Below are 21,473 nucleotides of genomic sequence, written 5' to 3'. Positions count from 1 at the left end.
TCCAGCCACAGCAAGAGTCCAAATTGATTTATCGCGTCATTGACTTCATAGCACAAGATGAGAAGTTTTCATGTGTCTGAAATCTGCAAAATAACCTCCACCCACTGGAGTGGGACCCAACAGTCCAGCCACTGATGTGGTGAGGATAACAGGGAAAAGGGAGTCAAGGACTTCAGATATTGTGATATTTTTTAATGAGGATGGGATTCCTGTTCTAAATCAAATCCATGCACACTTTTGAATCTCAGACTACTTTTGTCCTGCACTCAGGTCAGTGGGTGTTCTGTGGTGAGCTCCAGAAAGCCAACCATATCCTGGGCTGCATCAAAAGAAGTGAAAAGAAGTGTAGCTAGCAGGTTAATAGAGTTGATCCCCCCTCTATTCCATCCTTGTGAGACTCAACATGGGGTGCTGCAGCCAGCTGTGGGGCCCCCAGCACAAGAAGGACAGAGACCTGTTGGAGTGGGTCCACAGGAGGTCCCGAGGATGCTCAGAGAGCTGGAGCAGGTCTTCTGGAGAGAAAGGCTAAGGGAGCTGGGGATCAGCCTGGAGGACTGTGGGGAGACTTTATAGGGGCCTTCCAATACCTGATGGAGCCACCAGAAAAGCTGGAGGGGACTCTTTACAAGGACATGTAGTGATAGGAGAAGAGATAACACCTTTAAGCTAAAAGAGGGTAGATTTACATTAGCTGTAAGGTAGAAATTTTTTACAATTAGAGTGGCGTGGCCCTGGTGCAGGCTGCCCCCAGGAGCTGTGGGTGCCCCATTCCTGGCAGTGCCCAAGGCCAGGCTGGATGGGGCTGGGGGCAGCTGGGGCTGGTGGGAGGTGTCCCTGTGCATGGCAGGGGGGGTGGAATTAGGTGATCTTTAAGGTTCTTTCCCATCCGAACCACTCTATGATTCAATGATTCTATGATTCTATAAATCACTTTTCCTGTCTTTTCTAACTGTGGCTATTTCTGTTTCCACAGTCAAGACCCAAAACTGCTCTGAAGCCCTGGTCTCCTGACTTTCCATATTGAATTTCTGCAAACAGAGTCTCAGTCCTAGCTAGAAAGTGCCCTTCAGAGAACTACGGATTTCCTTGCACCTGAGTATGACCAGTTTATTAGGATGTCATTAAATATAAGCACAAAAGCTGCCTGTGAGCCTGTTGGGTGATGGAAAACTGGGCAAGGTGTTGAATGCACTATGTTTGAACCTGCTCCAGCAGTCTAATAAAATCCTAAATGGCCCGAGGAAGGTGACTAGAGAACTATTACTCATTGTCTTTTGCGCCACCAGCACTTCAGAAATCAAATAAAATTGCTGGGTAATGGATTTAGAAGAAGCCAAAGAACATCATTTTTCACATGAAGCACAGCAAAGTTATGAAACTTCTTGTTGAAGACAGTGTGGATGCTAGAAGTTTAAAAAGGTTCAAGAGGTAGGAAAATCCAGGAAAGGTACTACTTGCAGGCCAGACAGCCAACTGCATCCTGGGCTGCATCAACAGAGGAGTGGGCAGCAGTGGAGGAAGGTGATTATCCCCCTCTGCTCTGCTCTCTTGAGGCCCCACCTGGAGTGCTGCATTCTGCTCTGGGACCCTTGCACAAGAAGGACATGGAAATATTAGAGTGAGCCCAGAGGATGGCCATGAGGATGATCAGAGATATGATTTAAGGAGACTGATATCCTTCAGGAGAAGACAGATGAGGCCAGACAAGCTCTCCCTCAATGCCAGAAACATCACTGGACACCTCCTGATCGGATGAATAATTCCTCACAGGGACTATTTTTGCCCCGGAATATCTGTAGGTATCTACACAGAGTTAGGTGGGAAGAAACTTTCCTGGTCTGTATTAGACTTCAGATTTTACACTTGTGCCATGTGCCATGACCCATGTAATTGACTTTGGCCTCACATGGCAGCAGCACAGCCCCTCTGCTGCCTCGTGATCCTTCGCTTGACTGTATGTGTCAGCACAGCGTGATGCATGGTCAGCTCTGAGAGGAGGCTCAGGTGTAGGTTTAGCTGGGGCAAAGTCTTAGCAGGAAAGCTCATAAGCAAAAGAAAGTTGCCTCTCAAAATTACCCTGATGAAAGTTACCCTGATGCTTTTCCCACACATCATTTGTAGATAGGGATGAAAGCTGCATGGTGCAGAGGAAATGCCACTTCTTAACTTAGGACCTGAACGCATAAACTGTGGAAGCTGAATGATTTGTCCTGGGACTGACTCTCATTAACTTTCAGACCTAGGCCATACATTTGGCCTACAGTCCAGACGTAGGCCATATAGTCTTAAACCTTGGTCTTGTGAGTTCTTGTCTCAAGTCTAGGATATGAGGACATGGCCCTGCAGAGACATGAGGAGGCTGCTTTTACTTTGTCATCCCTGCCATTCTGCTTCAATAAGAGCAATTCATTTGCAAAGCAATATTTTAATCCTCATATATATGAGTACCGCCACAGAGCTTGGATGGTGTAAGACCAGGAGTTGTGTTCCTGTCGGGGAAATAAAATTGACTTCAAGACCTATGGAGATTTTCACCTGCATCAACCTTACAATTAGAAGGAGCCTCCTGGCCTCAGAGTTCAAAGTATATAGTATAGCCTGTAATTTAATCTTCCCCAGGAATATTATCAACCTTTATCTCACATCAAGATGGATTATTTTTTTCTCTTTTATGTGACATGAAAAAAGCTTGCATAAAATATAGCTTCATATTTATTTATTTTATGTATTTATTAATTTCTCGATGTTCTTATTTTTAGCTGAACTGGATATTTGTTATGAAGTGGACTACATGACAATGGCTCTGCATTCACCACTTCCTCCTTTGCTTCTGTATCCAGAATGCCTAAGTCAATGCAGATCTGTTATATAAGGAAGCAATGGATGGGATTAATCAAAAGCCTGATCTTTTGAGGATTTCTTCTAAAAAATTATCCTGGTAAGGTCAACAGACATTGTACCTGCATTCCAAATAAGAAAGGGAGTGTGAAGGGATAGCTGAGTTAGTTGACTGTATATTCACTTTATTTATTTATTTATTTTTTCCTCTGACATTATCTACAGGGGAAAAAAAAAGACATTTAAAACAATTTTGAGAAAGACAAGCAGATTTGGACTCCTGTACAGAAAGTGCTCCCAAATTAATCCCATGGAAGGTACTTGCTTTCAAGATTAGGCTTGATTTTCTTTCTGTCCCAGTGCTGCTGGCCAGGCTTACCAGGAGATGCTCCCAGACAAAGCTGAATTTCAATGGAAGCCCAAGATCTACCTCAAAAGCAAAGAAGGGATTTGAGACCTGTTGATTCAGACACTTCTTTGTGTAAATCAGCAGAATCTTTTGGAAGAGACAGGTGTTTAGGTGGTATCTATCTGATAGATATCTTTCTAAGGTCAGTGGAGGTAAATTGATTTAGTTCAGCTGAGAATCTGGCCCAAGACACAGTTTAAGAGTTATAGGAAACAGTTATAGGAAACAGAGTCAGCTTCAAAACTGTGTTGCAGTTTTGGTGAAACCCAAAAGCTTAAAGAAAAAGGGGGAAAAGAAAAAAAAAAAAAGGCATCAGCCACTCTAAGAGGTGGTTGTTAATAGCTGCCCGGAGAGGGTTTATTCCTCTTTTTTTTTTTTTTTTTTTTTTTTTTTTTTTTTTTTTTTGGCAAATTTTCTGTGTAAAAGATATGGCCCTCCTCTCTTTCTGGTAGAAGAGAGGAGCAATATAAGAACTGCTGTGTGAAATGGTTAGAGACTGAATCTATCCCCAGTTTTTGGCAAACAGTGAAGCCAGTTCATGGAGCTTGGATGCAATGCAGCTGGGCTCAGAACTGTTAGGTCCCGGGCCGGTGATAAAGTCTGTAGGACTTCTTTGAGAATACCCCTCTGAAAATTGTTAAAAGTCCACTGTCTACTTTTATGCATCAGCTCTTGGCTATTTTTCAATATGACAATAAAAGCCTGTATTTTGGCTAGTAGTTTGGAAGAATTCGAGGAGCTTCAAAACAGAACATAATGTAAGCTATACAGAGAAAAAATGTCAATCCCTTGCTTTTTAACTACTTTAAAGTTGGGTATAACCCATCTTTTCTTAAGATATTTCCTCACAGAACTATTTCCATTTTCATTCTCAGCTGAAAATTGGCCGAATCTTTAAGTGTCTGAAAATCTTTCAGGATCCATCTGGAGGGTTTAAATAACCTAGAATCCCTTCCAACCAATCTCTTGTGACCAGAAAGATCTTAACATTTGACGCAGGTATTCCCAAAGCTGAAGCAGACTGTTAAAATAACCTCTCTTGTTTACACTTTGGGGTCATTTTCCATTTCATCTGTGATCTTGCAAGAGTTAAACGGTGTGTTCATTGCTACTAAGCCTAATGCATCATCTTTTGTTCTATGCAGCACGCTACTTTTGCAGGTAGAAATTCTGTTTTCAGACATTCATTTATCTGAATTATTACAAAACAAAGCCAAAATGTCTGGCAGAGGTCACCTTGACTGGTCTAAGCTTTACCTCTTCCACACTGCACAGCATGAGCTCTGCCTAATGGAAGCAGCCCTTCCAGCTGGATTGTGCCAGACTCTGTTAAAGGAACAATTCCCTGCATCTGCTTTTTCCAGTCTGACGTAACAGTAACTGACGATTCAAATTAATATAATTAGGAATTGCAGCTTCTCATGACAATACCTTTAACCAAGGAAACTAGCAACAGTCAGCACTCAAGTTAATTCTTGGGGTGCAGTGAGCTGCCACATAAACCTGTGTCTCTTGTGACACCTCCTGTGGCACTCTGGCCTTGTGAGAGTGAGCACTTTACGTACCAGCTTCTAGGACTTGAAAACATTAGTTTTCATTTGAATTATTATTATTAAAGATTATAGACCTGGACTTAGTTAAGCAGAAATATAGAGTAGGAGTATTCATTGTTAGCAAAAGCAAAGAAACAGACATAAAGAAGAAAAGTCTTGCTAGCAATTTCAGTACATTTTTATTTTTTTTTTCCCTTAATGCAATCTCCTTTTCCAAACAAGAGAATGAAATCCAAGAGTTAAAGGAATTGTGTCCAGGAGAATGAGGAAGTACTATTACTGCAACTTTTTTCTTTTTGTTAATGCTACAAAGCTTTTCCATATTCATTTGCACTCAACAGGATATTAAAATATCTTTCCGTATTGGATAACCATCAGTTTATTGACGTTTGTACAACTCTTCTATACAGAAGATCATTAAGTCCACACCTTTTGTGATTGTCATGTTTAACCCGAAATCTCATCAGTCTTTTATGTCAAGTTAATCTAAGCCCATTTCCATCTCATCACAAATTAAACACCATCCATTCCTAGAGCATCCAGAGCTGCCTGTGAACCCACTGCCCTCCAATATGTTAATACAACAAAAAGGGTTCATTGGTGCTTACTTTTATCCTGAATCAAAAATGAATCATTCCTATTCTATTGTATAAGCTAAAAGACTTTCCACCCAGTTTATATTCTGAGGACCATGATCCTTTCCTACTTTTACCATTGCAAAAGTCTTCACATGGCCAACAAAGGTTGTCCCATGGGACATTAGAGATGTTCCTGTTGTTTCTCATCATAGCCTCTGAGAAGCAGTGACAGATCCTAGGACTTCAAATACACGGAAATATTTCTGTCTTTGTACATCTCCATAAAACTTATGAGTCTAACATCACTTTCTAAGACCACAGTTTTTTTCATTTTCCATTGAAAAATATCTAGGGATGTCATGCTTCAGTAGAGACATTCCGTAGTTTAGCGGTGATAAATGCAGATCAGGGTTTTGTTTTGCATTAGGCATAAAAACAGAAGCATTTTCTCATAGAGATTCCTTTCCTCTAAAAAAAATAGATTTTTTTTTTCCTTTATCCATATTTATTTAGTTTTTTGGGGGAATTATTAATAAGCACAAGGTTTTAGCTTCCCCTTTTTTCTCTCCTTATTTTCCCTTCCTTCCTTCCTTCCTTCCTTCCTTCCTTCCTTCCTTCCTTCCTTCCTTCCTTCCTTCCTTCCTTCCTTCCTTCCTTCCTTCCTTCCTTCCTTCCTTCCTTCCTTCCTTTCCTTCTTTTCCTTTCCTTCTTTTCCTTCTTTATCTTTTCAAAACAAGAAACAGTGATTGTATCTATCTGCATTGTTTGTTTTGTTTTTGCTTTGATACCCCAAAGCCATCAAACTCCTTTTCTAGACTCTGCTCTTAGATAATGGGAACCCATCAGAAAGCATCAATCAACCAGTAACGTTCTATAGTGTGCAGGGAAATTCTTTATTCTCAGAAAAAAACAAAATCCTTAAATTCTTCCTCAACTGATTCAATCCTTTTGAACTTCTGATTATCACCCTTTACCATGCGATTGAGAGCCTAACAGATTATTAGTAAGTGCTATTCCCCAAGTATTGTTCTCCAATTTATAATTTTCTCCAAATTATAATGTTTTCTAATTTATAATTTTAATGATTAAGCATTTACCTTATGCACTCCTCTTATAGATTTTAACTCAACATTGAAAAACACCAAATTTTATCCATTGAGCTTCAATTGCACCACCCTTTGCTTTCTTTTAACAGTAGCACCACTGTTTCTGGCACTTTTGTAGCTCCTGTCAGTCTGTTAATCTAAAAAGCCCCATCTATTTCCACACTGCCACAGTGCTGTGTGTTGTACCTACAAAGTTTTTTATAGCTCGGTTCTTCCCTTACTTTTAGCACTTTGTAGTTCAGTTATCACTTAGAGCCAAGGAGGCTGACAGTGCTCTGTTGCTTTCTTTGCCAGAGTTTTGAGAGAAAATAAGAGCTTTTCTACAACATAATGGAGTAGTTGATTCCAACTGACTCATACTAAACTGAGGTAAGTACTGCACCACACACAGATGATCTAAAAATAATGAGCATGAGAATCTCCAGCAAATCAGTCATGCAATTTCCACTGTCAGTTCCTGGGGCTTCAAAACATTGGCCTGGAGGATGTAATAATGGTCCAGGCTCATTACAAATCATTTATAAGGTCAAACTTCAAATGGAGAAGCTCTTCCATACCAGTGTCACCTCTCGGAGTGGTTGCTGATTACGCAGGCACAGGCGCAAGCAATATTGGGTTTTGGACCAAAGATTTCAATCACAGTGCTGCCATAGAGAGCTGTTGGTCCACTTTTTCCTGTCTCACCCCAGCTGCAGTGAAGAGCCTTGGCCTGGCTGTGCATTTTGGCACATGTTAAGACTTTCCCAACACATCTGGTAGGAGTCTGGGCTTCCCTTTCCCCCATTTCAAGTCTACCTCACTCAAGACTTTCAGACAGATCTCCCTGCTGTGGTCATGGCACACGTGGTACATGCTGCTATTAATGTAGATGATAGCTGAAAACTCCCTCATATGTTCCTTGAAACCTTCTGGCCAGGTGAAGACCTCAGTTCAGACCAAATCTATCCTACATGATCTGAAATTTGGTATCATGTTCCCTGACCTTCCCTCGATCCTCCTGTAATGGACAGGATATAGACGGGGGTGAAGGAGACCCTTTGTCACTTGGGGAGTTTCATCCCCGTTGCTTCTCACAGCAGAAATTCATCAGGCAACTGTACAGCATCTGCATCCACCCACTGTGAGATAAGATCCATTTTCTCCATTCAAAGAAGTCTTTGAAATAACACCATCAGTCTTTCAAGTTCCCTGCCCTTCTGTTGCTCAATTTCTCTCTAACAGAAGTAAGATCAGGGCGCTGTAATTTGTCCAGAAATCTGCCTTCAGGTTCCTATCTACGTTGTTTTAATGGATTGCTGAGTTTTTGATTTATTATCCCAAATGTCTAGCCAATATAAATGTTTCCTTTCCTCAAAGCCAGCAAAGATTTGTAATATGCCTACAAATAATACTCCAATCTGACCACATCAATAAGATGGCAGTAAATTACACAGAGCACACACAACCCACTCATTGGTATATGTTGTTGCATATAATTCTATGTTACTTGTGTAACTCATAATCTGGTTTTTATGTCAGCCTGAAAATGGCCGTATCATCGAAACAATTCTTTCCCTTTTGATGATGAATGCCAAACCTTTTTACTCCTTTTATAATTTCTCCAACCGATGCACCATAAGTGTTATGTCATTTGATAGCAAAGGGATGTTATCATCAGGAACATGAAATCTCCTTCTGGGGATGGCATATTCAACATCTCCAAAAGGTTATCTCTGCAGTGCTCAGTTCTGCATCTGGCTCACATCCTGAGTACTATTTTTATGGAAAAGTTTACAGGAATCTCTTGCTCCTTAATGGCTCTTTAATGTTTTCTGCAGGAGCTGATCTTCTCACAGAGTGTGAGGCAAGAGAGAAATCCAGATAAACTTATTTTGGGAAGATACTTGTCAGTGCTTTTAATGACCTTTATTTCAAGGCTGAATTAACAGATAGTGAATGGGATTAACCAAATTGTTTAATCCTAGTTACCTTCAAATCCTGGATCCTGGAGTTAAGTGATTATTATAACCACTTTATCTATCCACTTTGTCTTCCATTTACTTCCATCTTCTTTTACACTTTTATTAAAAATAAACTTTGTCTTAGCTAAAAGAGATTTTTTAAAATCTCAAGGATATAAAGAAAAGGCCTGAAAATGTGCCATGAGAAGTCTTACAGCTCAAAAAACCTTGCTACCACCCCAAAAAAAACCCCACAAAACAACAAAAACAACAAAAACAAAACAAAACAAAACAACAAAACAAAACAAAACAAAACAAAACACCACGCAATTTTTTTTGCACACAGGGATCCAGAATGTCTGGTCTTCAGCATGTTTCAAGGCTGGTTTATTCTTTTCGCTGGATCTGACAAGAAGCTACATGTGAGCTTCTACCTTACAAAGCACCAGAGGCTCCTCCAGGGCTGGGACTGGATTCCCCCAACCAAGAAGACCAATTTGTCTTAGCTGGAACCTTCATAAATCTTCTTCCAGGTGACCCCAGTGGTCATTAATAAAGTTGGAGCTCTTGTCATGGCCTTCCTTTAGGTGAAAGAAGTTGCCAAGTTTCTTGTCTGTGTGTGAATGCTGATTTTCATTAAGCCCTGTATATACCTGTGGGAGTTTATCTCAGCTTTAGCTGCCACTAGCACAGGGGTTGAGAGAACAGAGACGTGTTTCTATATACACTCACCTTCATGAAGCCACAGTCAAAGCACATATCCTCACGTCCTGAGGAGGCTGAAAACAAACCTAGCAAGACTGTGGGTTCACATCACTTGAAATTGGCCCCTGAAGGGCCGGGGACCCAGTCTGATGTCCTCTGGCTGTACCCATTGCAAGGGTCTTTATGCCAGCAGGCACCCATTTCATTCAGAAGCGGTCTCAATGCTCCTACAGGAGGGAGCAGATGAGCAGTTCTAAGGACATCAGTATTGATTCCAGTTTTGCATCTTGGACTCTTCTCCATTTATTATCTTTTCTCAGACAGGGTTTTTCTCCATCCATGAAGGGAATCCCACCCACCGACAGGCTGCAGATGCAGGCATTTCAATGAGCAGGCCACCAGGCAGCTTTTCTCCCAGAACTCAGTGCCTCACAGATCAGGAGGGTGTTGCAGCAGGAATGGATTTAGATCCTTTTTTTTTTTTTTTGTTGTTGTTGACAGAAAAGGGCTAGCCTTTGTCCTGGATGGCATGCCTGTGATTTGGAGGAAGAAGGAAGGATAATGGTGAAACAACCCAGAGGGGTCTGTGCAAGCTCTGGAACTTTTCAGTTCCCACCAGACAGGGGAGGATTAAACAATGAAGAGTGGAAAACAGGCAACCACTGCTTTCCACTTCTTCAGACCTTGGCTAAAGCAGATGGATCAATACATGAACGAAGGTGTTATCATTTATTACTGGTGTGGCACAAGCTTCTTTTCAGTGAGTTGATTTCCTAAGGTGAGGTTCTGTGTAGGACAAAACATGGGGTGAACATATCTGGGGAGCTGGGTGTATGTTCAGAATGTAAGGCCATGCCACTGGGGCATTTAGGGTCTTTGCAAAGTCAGATTGAAGACGTGTGGAAGGCCAGATGACAAGCTGTGGGTAAAGCCAACTGTGCAATGCCACAGTCTTTGTCCACTCCGCTACTTCAGGCACTGGCTTCTGCAGATCAAAGTGGAATTGGAAACATATGGTCATGGAGTGGAAAAGAAATTGTGGTGATGCCCTGCAAATGCGTGATGTTCCAGACTGCAGAAGCAGTAAAAGAGGAGCTCAGAGTTTCATGTTGGACACATGATGTGACTTATAACATTTAAGAAGTTTGTTCATGTGAATATGATCTCCATGGAGTAATTTAAGGTTGGAAGTACAAGCTAACTCCTATGGGGAACGGGGTCCCACCCATGACCTGGTGAGTGCCTCAGGGTTGTCTCTGAGGCATGTTTTCCCCTAGAAACCCATTATAGCTCTCAATCCTATTTCTGGGCCAGGAGAAACTCCTTCCCCACATCTGGTCCATTAGCTTCAGATCTGTGTGTGTCCTTTCTGGAGCTTCTCTTGCTTTCAACTATGCTGAAGATGAACCTGAGTATCTCCCAGAGGAAGCTTTTGCTTTCAGTGCCCAGGCCTCCATCATTCCTTTGGTTCCAACTGGTGACAAAGGTAAATGACTCATGGGGTTGACAGTTCTTAATAGAAAACAGATTTTCTACAAGAAGTGACTCAGACTATCCGCCTCAGTAGTGAACAATGGGGCCAGTTACCCAGCAGAGCCTCACAAAGCAAACAGTGCTGAAACCAGAACCTAGTGTCCTGTCCCGTGTTGGCAGAAATATTAATCCAGTGGTAGCTCCACTGGAATTAAAGGAAAAATTGTCAAGGGCCTGATTTTAAGGGGAGTAGTTAAACTCATTTATGGTGTATGGATATGCTCTGGAGCAAGGTGTAAAGTAATAAAACTTCCTGTAAGGTGGTGAGATTGGTAGTAGTGATTTTCTGTCTATATTATCAGAATTATGTTATTTGTTGCAAAACCAAATAAAATACTGACTGCTTTAGTGACCTCCAAGTATTATAATAGCCTCGTTTTGTGGACTCAGACATCTAATCTGGCTTCTCAGTGAAGGGTTCAGTTCTGCTCTTCTTGCTCGATGAACCTCTCTGCTCTTCATGTAGATCCCCTTTTATTGAGACTGCTTGTGCCCTGTATGGGTAGAAAACATTGAGATCCTACAGTCTCTTCTTTTATGTTCTGATATCAGTCTTCTGTGGAAAGTGCTGTGTGTTACCCATCTAGAAGTGGTTAAATAGAGGACAGCTTGGCTACTGGTAGTTTCCTGAGATCTAGCCAATCATTGGGGGTGGGCAATGGATCTCTTATTTCTATTTCCCTTTATTCTGCATTTGCACAGTCCAAGGTAGACTGTAATTTTAATAATTATAAGAACTTGAAATCTATGTGGGGCACTGTGATGCTGGTTTTAGAAGCTGAGAATTTGAAGGCTTGAATTTTCAGAAATCTTCCCACACAAATGTCTGCTGTTACTACATTTAATTAGAAGGTGCAGCAGAACAGGGGCAGCAAAACAAACAAATAAAAAACACCCAACCAAGCAAACAAACAAACAAAAAAATCACACCTACACTTTCATTCCTTGCTCTGTGCTTACAATTGCTGTAATGACATAGACACAACCCTAGCCATTGGGGAGTGTGGTATTATGTGCATGCTAGAAAATGCAAGTCTTGTGTTAGGGTTGTTGCACTGGAATCTGAGTCTCCCTAAACAGCCATTCAAGAGGCTGGAAGCTGACATTCAGATATTCTTCTCTGCTTTTCTGCTGTGTTGGTTAAACCTCAACCATGTCTACAGAGAAGGCTGTGCCTCGGGGAAAGCTACTTCTGTTTGCCAGGCAATCCATGAAGTGCTGTGCTGAGTCTGAAAGCAGTTTTCTCACATATTCCAGTTACCTCCTGGCCTTGGGGGAGGCAGGATTGAAATCATGGCATAGTCTCCCATAATTCAAGGTTTTAAATTCTGCACCATCATTAGTCTAGTTCATACCAGGTTTTGAAGAGATGTTAGCCATCTCCTGCAAATTCTGGTGCTGCTGTTGTTACTGGTATCTCATGAAGAGCAGAATACTGATCTGTATTAGGTGGAGTATCAGCACCTCTGGTACTGTATGATACAGTTGGTTATTTACTAAGTGCTTCAGAAGATGTTTTCAATCCCATCTCACAAGACCTCAGCTCAGTTTTAGTCAGCCAAACAGCTCAATTTGTGATTCGACACTCAGATTTCTCTCTTGGTGAAAAAACAGCACATAGTAAGAAAATCCCCTACATAATCGATCAGTGAGCTTGATATGATCTACTTCTTCCTATGGATAGATTTTTGTTTTCCTTAAAAATTAGTTCTTTTGCATGAATCATATCTTATGACAGACCATTAGAAAGCACACTTCTATCCTCTGTCTAGCCCGCATCCCCTCTTAACCACTCATCAGTTCTTCCATTTCCAACCCAAATGTCAGTTTGTCACACTTTGAGGTTTTCAGGTACACACAGTTAATTACATCAGATACCTTCAGATCTTCTGTCTCATCAACACATGCTCAGTGTGTGTTAGACAGGTCATGGCATTTTGGTGTTGTCTATGGTTGAGCTCACAATTATCTGTTCTTTTAAGCTTATGTAGACTTCTATGAAGAGTTTTACCTTGGCTCTGGGAGACTGTGGACAGTAACGAACATTGCTCATCTTTTTGTTGCTCCAGACATTCTGGTTGAACAAGAGATGACAGCCAGATGAAAAAGGTACCTTCAAGGTCTTGAGACACGAAGTACTTTCCTTCAGGTGTACAACAAGCTATTGAGGAGACAGCAGGGATTGGTTATGGGACTATTAAGATTTGCTGATGCAGATAACTCACAATTACATGAGCTGATCCAGCAAAGGGACTTTGTCTAACCCAATCTCATCATTCAAGTTCTTCTAGAGTAAATGAAGGGTAATAGATGTGTTATGGAGGTCATTTGTCTCACTGACCTTAAACAACAGTCTTGGGATGAATTGTTTCTTGGACTACAATGGACACTGAGATGTATAGTCTATACCAGGTGACAAGATGCACATGCCTAAAATCAGGAAAGTGTCAGGAAATCAGGAGTGTGTATCACTTTATCAAGGGTGAGAATACAAACATTAATGTGCTTATTGTCACCGTTTCTTGAAGTCAGCAAACTCAGATGTCTGGAAACAGCTGTGGGAGTAGACTGGGGCTCTGCATGGGCTGTTTATTACTTTGATGTCCACGGTTGGAAGCAATGAGCCTTATGGAAAGGAAAAAAATGCCGTGGGTCATTTCCTCCCTCCCTCCCTCTTACCCATTTCTCCATCTTACCCTATTGCTGCAGTATTTAAACAAGTGCAAGCCCATGGACAAGAATGAGAAAGGGTGAGCTTGGGAAAAGACAGTTCCTGTGACTACCTTTGGGTTCCTCCATTCCAAAGACCAGCTGTTGGGGCTTTGCTATGCTCTGTCACTAGCACAATTGATGGCTGCATGAAATAAACTGCCAGCTAAGGCCTTCAGGAGGTTGTAACTGCAGTAGAGGGGGTGGCTTTTGGCTTGCAGGGAACTCTGTGGTCTGGCGGAGGCAATCAAAGAGGGTGGTAATAGCCAGGTCTAGCTATCTGGGGTTGCTGGGTAATGCAAAATGCCATTATTCATTTTGTGAGCTGAAAATGGCCTTTATTTACATTTCCACTTAGCTAGGTAGTTTCCTCATGACTCCAAGAATTCGAGATGCAGATGTGTTATTAGGACATTTAAAACATCCCCATGCTTAACAAAAACATCTGATGGGTTTGAAAGCCTCAGGATTTTTTTAATTTATCTTCCCCCTTTTTTAATAAAGAGCAAAACCAAATAAAAGTCTAAAGCTGTTGCATAACTGCAAAGTATCTAAGAAAGGATTTTATTCCAAGGGTCTTTTCAGCAGCCTGTACACATATTTTTATTGTTATTTTTTTAGAGGCAATATATTAAGCTTTGGATTTCAGGGCCTGCCAGGAGGAAGCCAGAACTACAACACTTGGTGATATACACATCTGCAGGGCAAACAGAAGGGATCTAGGGTGGCTTTTGTTGGTGGGGTTGGTTGACCTCCAGGAACTGGATCTCTGTGTTTTTTTGTTGTCAAAGGCTGTTTTGGAGATGGGATGACAGAGAAGAAGAAAAGAGCAATAGATTTGGAGAAAATGGGGTTTAGAATGCAGCTCCCTCCAACCAGGCCATTGAGTATCTCCTCGGGTGATTCCACTCAGTTCCAGGAACGACGTGTGGGTCCACACCACCACCACTGGTTTCCACACCAGCAATCAATTTCAACCACTCCAGGCTGCCCCTCGGGTTCCCATAACTTCATTGTCCAGAACCTACAAGTTGCTTCTGTTCGGTTCTTTCCCAAAATGCAGGTTTTTATAGATCCTGCCCAAAAGGGAGACCAAAGGTTGCTAACATCTCCCCAGCCTCCCTGCACCCATGGCAAGCAGATGTTGCACTTTCTTTTCTGGCATTTGCTTTCTTGGCACCTCGGTCAAGTCCTTCCATATATGCTGACAGAACTAGATAGAGAAGTGTAGCAGCTCCTCAGAGGCTGCAAAATCATCCATTTTAATTGTTTCTACTGATGTTCCTCCCCTTGTAGGTGTTTAACTTCCATCTGTGATACCTGTGCACACACCAACTTCTGGTCTGTGTTGCTCGAGTCTCTACAGCATTCAGGCAACGAGGTCTCCACAAAACTTGAATGAAAGCCCCAACTGTTCCCAAAAGCAAAGGATTGAGTTGCTGCAAAATGGGTCCAAAATAGAAGGCAAACCAGAAAAACAAAACAAAATCCGAGCCTGAAACATTAAAAGGAAACAACAGCTACCAAAAAATGCAGCCAGCAGCACAAAAAGGAAGCCATGCTGTGCCCTCACCAACTCCTACTCTGTAATTAAGTGAAAATGCTGAAGGTTTGGTATTTTTAAAACTGTTCTCTGGTTTCTTTAGGGGTTGGGGGGCAGGAAAAAAATATCTTTGTGTTCTTTTCCCAAGTAAACAGCAGAAGTTCAGGGTATTAATTCTCCCAGCTCAGCCAGAGATGAAGGATGCTTTTCCTCTTATTTTTTTTTTTTTTTCTGTTATTTTTTTCCCCTCAGTGACTTGTATTTTTGCCACCGGGTTGCACAGCTTCTTGCAGGCCAGAAACTCCATGTGGCACACCAAAAGGATACCTCAGCTTTAGTTGATCTGGAGATAAAAGGTTGGTGTGTTGCATGAGAAGCCTCTCAAATTTAAGTGGCAAGGAGGAAAGGGTTGTTCTTTAATCATTTCAGGGCTTCGGGTCCTGAGGCACTGCCTGTGCTGAGGAATTTTCCTACTCAACTGGATAAGGGTAAAGGAAAAAAAAATTTTTTTTTTTTTTTTTCTCTCATTCATTTATTTATTTATTTCTGTAGAGAGTTAAGAACAACTAATTAACTCTTCCTTGGGAAAATGGGAGAGGAGTGGCAATTTGTTTTGTTTGTCAAAAACTCAAACACCAAAAATACTTTCACCAAGAACCAAATGTTTGTGGAGCCTGAGGGACGCTGGGGCTCATATGTTCCTATTCTCCATGGGCTGGGCCCACAGGACAGGCAGCACTTCGCGTGATGCCAGACGGCTGAACATGTGAACCAAGGCAGCTGTATCCTGGGAAATGTAGTTTAGCTTTGGGACTGCTCATCGAGGCGGCCAAGACATATTTTCCACTGCCAGGAATGACTGTGTAAGCCTTCCTCTACAGAGATGTGTTGATACTTGGCCTCAGTACTACATTTTATTTATTTATTTATTTCATAAATTAAATGTAGTCATTACTATGATAATGAGTTGCTGCAGTTATTCTTTATATATATATATATATATATATATACAGATTACTCTTAATTACTCAAAATGTAAGCATGAGCAGAAACTTGATTTTCTAATTCTCTATAGAAGATGAGAGAAATGTTTTGGGGCAATGGAATAGACTATCCCTGAATCTACATCCAAAGTCTTTTGTGAGCTACTGTTGTGCATCTATGATTTCACTGAAAAGCCCTAAGAAGGACTTAGCTGAGCAGAGGGATGGAAGATGGCCAGGAATGGAGAAAACACAGAGAAGCCACAGGCTGGCTCAACTCCTTTTTCCGTGACTGGAGATTTGATGCTCAGCAGTTGCATGAAAACTAATAGCTTGTCTGCATTCCCATCCTCGACTCCTTTTTGGATTACTTTGCATGGGCTTCAGCCATTTCAGTTTCAGGATGAGCAACCTGTAATACCAAGAGATGCTCTGAGGTCCTACACAATTACTCTGACTGTTGGGCTGGAAGATCTTGAAGGTCTTTTCCAACGTAGATGTTTCTATGATTATATGAATGAGAATATCAGCTGGAGTCCCAAAGAGCTGTGAGAGAGCAGGGACAGATCCTTGGCTCCTCCTGCCCTAAGGGGGAAGGAAGTATGTCTCTGAAGGCCATGGGGCTTCACGGTCTTTGCATGACCTTGCTGTATATGACACTGAGAAGGAGAACAGCAGGAGAAACTGCACATATGGGTCTCTGCTTCCTTTATATGAACTTTCTCTTTCAGGTTGTTCACACAGATATCTTTGATGATTTCCCTGACCAGCAAGGACGTCTTCACAGAGCTGCCAGGTACTATATAGCATCTTCTGGAACTGCAGCATGAAGATTGGGATAACACCCTCAAAACGGACAGAGACTGGGAAGGGAATCAGAAACATTAGGTTGCTTGCATAGGGGGTCACCCAGAAAGACACTAGCAGAGAGGAGAAGTCCTGGGGATTTTCCTTTTGAACTGCTATATCTCTAAAGAAACATTCTGGGTTTATACAGATGTCAGCAAGATAAGAATCCAGCTTCAAAGGGTCAGCATCTTGCTCCTCTGAGTCATATTTTCCTTTAAAAAATATATTTTTTTCTTTATATTTTCTTTTATTTATATATTTTTCTTTTATTTTCTTTCAACAGCTGTGTCAATAGATCAAAATGTCTGTTTCTGATGAACCCAATACCTGCTAGAGGATAATGAGAGATGAAAAGTGGAACCAGGGACACATTACCTACATTTTGCAAGGTGTAACAATATCACCTCAGTATACTGCAGAAGAATAAAAGCAGAACTTCAATGTACAAATACCTGAGCTTTCTCCAAGCAAACATCAGAGACAACAGATAAAAAAGAAAGCAGGATGCAGTACAACATTTGGCTTTGGTGTGACTGAAATGTTATATATTCAAGTAACTTAAACCAGACTAGCTTACGTGGGCCAAAGACTCATTAAGGTCATAAGCAATGATCTTTGTTTGTTTGTTTTTCTTTAAAACAGAAAAAAGCAGAAACAGCATGTTTATTTCAAAGCAGCTTATGTTCTTTGTGATACTAGTAACTTAAGTATCTATTGAAATCCACTGTTTCAGAGCATGAGAGATATAAAGTGGAGTTGACTAGAAGGAAGAGATATTTAAATTGTCAGCTTTGGGAAAGCATCAGAAATGTCAGGAAAAAAATGATGATGATTTTTCAAATAGCCATATAATTGAATGAAAAGTGGAAATTTCCTTCTATATAATATATATAAAAAGTATAATTTTATCACTTAAAATTGCAATCATGTTTTACCAACCCCTTTTTCAAAAATTGGCTCTGCTTTTATTCCCATAGGAAGGAAATCATAAACCTACGTGTGTATCTGTAGACAAATAAGGGTGCATATGTATATAGACAGATAAATAGAGGTGGTGTGTGAGAGGACCAGCATTTGTACTTAGATACGTATGTACATATGTATGTGTATATATATATGTTCATCCATGTATGTGACTGTGTATGAAGAGTTTTACTCTGAATTTTGGCCACATTCACATCCTGATGAGGAGTGATATAAACTGTATATTGTAAGACCACACATACTATAAGGACCAAGGTAAATCAGTACAGCACCAACTGAACAACTACGGAGTAGGTAATTTAGCTACGATTTTACACACAGAAGTAAACATGTATAGGCACCAATCTGCTTCTTTAAATACAGAGGCATTATTGTGCTTGTAAATACACAGCACATTATTATGCATGTTGAGATATTCCCCTATAACTACAGGCCTCTGTGGACCTGCAGGACGGGACCAAATCCCCAGCCTGCTGTCCAAGCTCAGACACAGGTCAGCATCACATTTCACATGCAGCTGGATGAAGTTCTGCAGAAGTGGGAGTGAGACAGACTGAACCCTTAAAGAAACTTCTTCCAGGCCTTTTAACAAGTACCAAAATAAGGTATTGAAAAGGCCTTCTGCCATCTGCCATCATCACCATCCTATGGAGAGGTGCCATTCTTCCCTCAGACAACTGTGGCTCCAAAAGTATCATTCTGGAAGGGCAGAGAAAAACATTTAAGTAATGGGATGAACCAGATCAGGCCTTTTTAAGAAGAGGACTTTGCTTTATTTGCTGGGCCTTGGAAATGTAAGAGAGGTCAGGCTTCTTGTTGAAATCCAGTGGGAAATAATTCATGTTCCAAAGTGCAACTTGCACTTGCAGAAGCCACTGCTTTCCCATATCTCTGAATCCCCTTTAGCAGGACTGAGCACACACACACAGCCCATCTGCTTCAGCTCTGCAGAGTTGGCAGAGCTGCACCCTTATCTTCTACATCAGCATCCCAGACCTTTTATTGCTGACAAAAGAGAAATATTTACGCAAGGAGGCTGTGGGAACACGGCATTCTTGCTGGCACGTTCTCCCATGCCTTGTTTTTGGTCACAAATAAATAACAGCATGGACAGCTTATCTGTATCGTGTCGGCAATGGCTAAAAACACATAACTATCTGGATCAAGCAGGTCAGCCCCTGGGCTGCTAGTCATTGCTGACACAGCAAAGTGGAGAATCTATTCCAATAAACTTGTTATGGACCCAAACCCCAGCCCCCAGACGTGGGTCCTGATGCTGGGCAAATGATGGGAATGATGCATTGCTTGGCAGCTGACATTAATTGGTGTAGCAGCGTTAAGTGGCATTATGTTATTTTAGATCAACTGCGACTGCAGTCTGGTTAATACAGATTTTATTTTTCTTTTCAACCTGACCCAGTATCCCTAAGGCTTATATTTCAATGACCACTTTATGCTGTTTTATAAGAACTGATTTCTAGAAAGTTCTGAAAAATCTTTTCTTAAAAATTGAAAGCCTTTCAAGCATTGCCAGTCTGAATATGAAAAAAGAAAAAATAACCAATCATTTTGGAAAGTGTGTCTGAAGTCTTTTTTCCTATCCTATCGATGGGTGGGTTGTGGTTTCTGAAAATCTATTTCTTATGCAGAGTTCATTCTATAGAGTCACTGCAGCCTCTTGAAATTTGACTCCTGCTGCATCTGTGGTTGTTAAATAAACCCGGAAGCATTATTCTTGCTTTCCCTATTTCATGAGCTTATGGATTTGTCCTCAGTGAACACTTGGGGATGAAGATTTAATTCTGGAGGTAAGGAATAACCATAGACTCTGGTGTCTGTGGAGGGCATCACTTGAGCACACACTCCAGTGTCCTTTCTAAATATCTAAAAACCGTAGGTGAGTTTCATAGTGTTAACTTGATAATTTCTAATATTATATATATATATTTAGTCTTTTTTTTTTTTTTTTTTTTTTTTTTTTTTTTTTTACTGGTCTTTGTAGCAGAGGCATTTGTACTAAGGAAACCCTTACTATCTGAATATTAAAGGGAGCTTAGATCTGCAAAGAATTTGACATTGGGATCATCACAGCTTGCTTTTCTTATGGCACATTTGAACATGATATGTCTATACCATGAATGCATATTTACACAAACCATCTGGAAGTGTCTGAGCTCTGGAACTGGTTCAGAGATGCCTTTTGCTGACTTCACAGTCAGTTGCACAGCTCCAGGGGCAATATATCCGACTGGTACAACATGGCATCAATATGACCTCCAGTCTTCCAGGCCCAGGCTTGATAGCTCACCTGGTCCAAGGTTGTGAGGAGTGGGTCTCTGTTGGCCCGGTGACCTCTGCGTCATACTCTCTGCACATAGTATAGGTACAGAAAAGTCTTAATGACATAATACAAGAATTGATGATTCCAGTGGGAAGCTTTCCATTAATTTTAGTAAGTCAAGTTTGGGGCCATAGAGTGGAGCTTCACTAAATGTCCCTAGAAGTGTTGGCATTTCACCTTATTCTGTGCTGTTTGTAAGGAGAATTCAGAAGCTGGGAATTGTTCATACATACGTTCATATATATATATATATATATATATATATATATATATATATATATATATATATTTTTTTTTTTTTTTTCCTGATTGATACTGATTTATGTAAATCAAATGTTTTTGTGATCCTGTAATACTTTCTCCTGACTTTCTATGGGTAGGGAGCACATCAGAATTTTTCTGTTTAGGAGGGAATTTCAGATAAAAGCATAGACGTATTAGATTAACATTGTTGGTCACTAGCTGGTTATCAAGAAACCCCTGTACAGTTTGGAGGCATAAGGTGAACTCGCTATTCACCTTTTGTAGCCTTTGTGAGTGTTTCAACAAGACTGCATTCATTATCTGGGTTTAAATCTCCTCTGCTGCAAAGTTTCATTCAGTGGAGATGATCCAGCATTCATTAGAAGACAGGTTGAACATGGCTGCAGAGTATTTTCTGTTATCTCCCTTTGGTCATTTGTCAGTTAATGTAGGAAAGAAGTGGTTTCTTGAGCTCTGCCTTCATTTTTCTTCCTGTCCCAACAGAGTGATTTTGACCACTCATGGAAAAATCTTGAAGCCCTGTGTGCTTCATATTGGTGTGATGAGGTCTTTTCCTTGCACCCAGTGGATATCAATGGCAATAATCCCAGAGCAAAGCAGCTGTACTACCCCTTTTGTACTGTATTATAAACTTAAACATTTAGCGAAGGACTACAAAACTTTTCATTTGAAACACCTCTCCCTATCCTGAAAACACCTTTGTCTTTACCTTCAGACTCATTAGGCAATCTGTGTTTACTTGTTTCAGGCCAACTATTAACACAAACCCTTAATAGGTGTAGAATTGGATGGCTGGGCAAGAATACAGTAAGCATATTTTCTTTAGACTTCATCCTCAGCCTCATTAATGATTGAGAAATCTCCATGAATTCATTCTTGTCCAAAGTCTAGGAAGAGTGGAGCAGAACGAGGAAGGAAAAGGTCTGGCAACAGTCTGGTCACTGAGACATCAACAGCTGCTGACATGCTGAGCTGTGTTATCTCGTTGGTTTACTGCTTTTTCTTAGATGTCAACCATGTGCTCGTCAGGATAAGGACTGCCATCCTGTGCTGTGTCCTGCATGGGATTCAGGTCCTGCCGTCTGCAAAACTTCAGTAGGGATTTCATTAGGGATATGGAAGTGGTTTTATAGATGGC

At 41.0% G+C, this 21,473-nt stretch overlaps 1 long non-coding RNA gene across 1 annotated transcript; it reads left to right on the top strand.

Annotated features, from left to right (window-relative positions):
* Positions 1-19,258, top strand: LOC119716027 (uncharacterized). The gene is made up of 6 exons (XR_005263649.2): positions 1-139; positions 974-1,795; positions 2,760-2,938; positions 6,779-6,853; positions 14,668-16,693; positions 17,030-19,258. It is a non-coding gene; the product is annotated as an uncharacterized lncRNA (long non-coding RNA).
* Positions 19,259-21,473: the final 2,215 nt, after the last annotated feature.

The sequence above is a fragment of the Anas platyrhynchos genome, chromosome 2, assembly GCF_047663525.1.
Source record: "Anas platyrhynchos isolate ZD024472 breed Pekin duck chromosome 2, IASCAAS_PekinDuck_T2T, whole genome shotgun sequence".
Taxonomy (NCBI): domain Eukaryota; kingdom Metazoa; phylum Chordata; class Aves; order Anseriformes; family Anatidae; genus Anas; species Anas platyrhynchos.
This window is presented reverse-complemented; position numbering and strand designations above follow the sequence as displayed.